Here is a 3,910-nt window from a genome sequence, read left to right as displayed (position 1 = left end):
GTCATATTTTAACGAACCCCTCCTACAAAATTTATCCGACTGTCTTCAAACTTGGTGTGTTTCATCTTAAGATGTTTAAGATGCAAAGTAATCGAAAGTTTTTTATTTTGTAACACGCTGTTGCCATAGCAATGCATTGTTTGTCAAGTGCTGCTTTTTTTTTTTATACACATGAAAACTCATGAAACTTTGCAAACACATCAGACTCGTCATGAACATGAATTTTCAGAGATTTATTGTGCAATTTGTAATAAATAGCGCCCTCTAGACATTTTTATGAAGCCTTTCCGATTGTATGATTATGCTAGACCTACAAAAAAGTATTATGTAGCCATTTGCCAAACCAAAGAGGAAGTCCGCTATTTTGATTTTATTTTGGGAATTATACATCATTTTTGGCCTTTTTCATTAAACTTTGCACTGACAAGGCATGGAAAAAACTAACATTTTAAATGGTCCTTGTTCCATGTAACAGTTGTCAAGTGCTGCTTTTTTTTTTTTTTTTTATACACATGAAAACTCATGAAACTTTGCAAACACATCAGACTTGTCATGAACATGAATTTTTAGAGATTTATTGTGCAATTTGCAATAAATAGCGCCCTCTAGACATTTTTATGAAGCCTTTCCGATTGTATGATTATGCTAGACCTACAAAAAAGTATTATGTAGCCATTTGCCAAACCAAAGAGGAAGTCCGCTATTTTGATTTTATTTTGTGAATTATACATCATTTTTGGCCTTTTTCATTAAACTTTGCACAGACAAGGCATGGAAAAAACTAACATTTTAAATGGTCCTTGTTCCATGTAACAGTTGTCAAGTGCTGCTTTTTTTTTTTTTTATACACATGAAAACTCATGAAACTTTGCAAAAACATCAGACTTGTCATGAACATGAATTTTTAGAGATTTATTGTGCAATTTGCAATAAATAGCGCCCTCTAGACATTTTTATGAAGCATTTCCGATTGTATGATTATGCTAGACCTACAAAAAAGTATTATGTAGCCATTTGCCAAACCAAAGAGGAAGTCCGCTATTTTGATTTTATTTTGGGAATTATACATCACTTTTGGCCTTTCTCATTAAACTTTGCACAGACAAGCCATGGAAAAAACTAACATTTTAAATGGTCCTTGTTCCATGTAACAGTACCCCAACGTGCCAGTACCCTGACGTGCAAGTAACCCAACGTTGTGCTCAATAGCGCCCTCTATGCATTTTTATGGAGCATTTCCAATTGTATGATTCAAGCGATACACAACTAAAGATGACTTGACCAATATTTATGAAAACTGGGAGGCATACCTATTAGCTTAAGACCTACAAAAGGTATTCTGTAGCCATATGCTAAACCTAAAAGGAAGTCCACCATTTTGAATTTATTGTGGGAATTGCACACCATATTTTGCGTTTTGATTAAACTTTGCACACACAAGGCTTGTCAAAAACATTTTAGATGGTCTTGTCCTATCTGACAGTACCCCAACGTGCCAGTACCCCGACGTGCAAGTACCCCAACGTGGCCCGGGTTGCGAGGGCCCTTTATAGCTGCTCGCAGCTCTAGTTATTAGGGCCCGAGCAGCGACCGCTGCGAGGTCCCTATTGTTCCTGAAGGAATTCTTATTAGGGCCCGAGCAGCGACCGCTGCGAGGTCCCTATTGTTCCTGAAGGAATTCTTATTATTAGGGCCCGAGCAGCGGCGGCGGCGGTGCCGCTGCGAGGCCCTATTGTTTTTGTAGGAATTCTTCTTATTATTATTATTCTTATTATTATTCTTCTCCGCAAACAATCGCATTTTTGAGACGCTAAACGTGAACGAAAACTCACCAAACTTTACACGCACATCAGGCCTGGCGAAAAATTTGATATTTTAAAGTCGCCATACATGATAACAGAAAAATGGCTCCATAGCGCCACCTACATAGGTTAAACGGATCCCTGTCCCGCTACGATTGTCCTATGGCGACGAAAATTGTGTGGCACCCGTAGCACATCCAGATGAACAAAAACCTCTTTGATGTGTGTACCCTAAAATAGACAGAAAGTGAGGTATGATCATCTGAATGTCCAATTTTGGCCCAGTTTTGCACATTTACAGGGGTCATACTTTTTCCCGCTTCTCCTACACGGTTAACCCGATTAACTTCAAACTTGGGATGGACCATCTCAACACCTGGGACAACATCATTGTAAAAAATCTAAAGTTTTTGATATACTATATGACGGCGGCGATGTATCAAATTTAGAGTTTAAAAATTCTTACTTCATGAAGCATTGCCGGTTGTACGTTTAATCTAGAGCTACGAAAATTGGTACACATATGTAACAGGCTATGACCTACAAAAAACTCTTTTTGAACCATGTGCTAAACCTCACACGAAGTCCGCCATTTTGATTTATTTTGGAACGTGTTGCCATTTTTTTGGCCATTTCATTGGGGTCTTATTTTAACGAACTCCTCCTACAGTGTTTATCCGATCATCTTCAAACTTGGTGTGATTCATCTTAAGATGTTGAAGATGAAAAGTTATTGAAAGCTTTGTATTTCGTCGCACGCTGTTGTCATGGCATGCACTGTTTGCAAAGGAAAAAAAATATCCTTAAAGAAGCATTCCCATTTGTACGAAGCAGCGAGAGCTACGGAAATTTGTAGACATATGTAACAGCCCAAGATGTACAAAAAAGTCTCTTGGTGCCCTGTGCTAAACCCAACAGGAAGTCCCCCAGGGGCCGGGCATCACATTTTGAGCTAAAAAACTCCTCTTTAACAAAGCATACCCGGCTGTACGTTTCACCTAGAGTTACCAAAATTTGTAGAGGTATATAACAGCCCTCGAGGTACAAAAAACTCTTTTTGAACCATATGCTAAACCTAACAGGACGTCCGCCTTTTTGATTTACTTTGGAATGTGTTGCCATTTTTTGGACCATTTCATAGGGGTCATATTTTAACAAACTCCTCCTACAGAGTTTATCCGATCATATTCAAACTTGGTGTGACTCATCTTAAGATGTTGAGGATGAAAAGTTATTGAAAGCTCTTTATTTCGTCGCACGCTGTTGTCGTGGCATGCACTTTTTGCAAAGGAAAAAAATCCCTCTTAATGAAGCATTCCCAGTTGTACGAAGTAGCTAGAGCTACAAAAATTTGTAGACATATGTAACAGCCCACAATGTACAAAAAAGTCTCTTGGTGCCATGTGCTAAACCCAACAGGAAGTCCCCCAGGGGCCGGGCATCACATTTTGAGCTAGAAAACTCCTCGTTAACGAAGCATTCCCGGTTGTACATTTCACCTAGCGCTATGATAATTTACAGGCATACATAAGAGCCCACGATGTACAAAAAAGTCTCTTGGAACCATGTGCTAAACCAAACAGGAAGTCCGCCATTTTGATTTATGATGGGATTTGTAGCCTTTTTTTGTGGCCTTTTTCAGGGGTCATATTTTAACTCCTCCTACAAAATTCATCCTACCGTCTTCTAACTTGGTGTGTTTCATCTTAAGATGTTTAAGATGCAAAGTTATGGAAAGTTTTTTGGAACTTTGCACAGGTCAGACCTGTCATGAACATGAATATTTTACAAATTCCTAGTGTAGTTTCCACTAAATTGCTCAACAGTACTTTTTACACATTTTATTAATGAAGCATTCCCTATTGCATGAATCACCTTCATTTGTGAAAATTGGAAGGCATACTTATGTGCACACAGATGCATGCATATTTTTTTAAATGATTAATTTCAGATATGTTATTGCTCAAATGTGATGTGACATGCCAACAATGATAGATTAAGTATTTCATACACTTGTCTATTTATATTTCTTAGTGAATAAATTATGGGAACATTGAAATCGATAAATCCAATCCGCAACCTTGGAGAATAGAAAACAAATTCTATCG

The sequence above is a fragment of the Festucalex cinctus genome, chromosome 14 (assembly GCF_051991245.1).
Source record: "Festucalex cinctus isolate MCC-2025b chromosome 14, RoL_Fcin_1.0, whole genome shotgun sequence".
Classification (NCBI taxonomy): domain Eukaryota; kingdom Metazoa; phylum Chordata; class Actinopteri; order Syngnathiformes; family Syngnathidae; genus Festucalex; species Festucalex cinctus.
The sequence above is the reverse complement of the archived record's forward strand: the minus strand, read 5'-3'. Positions refer to the sequence as shown.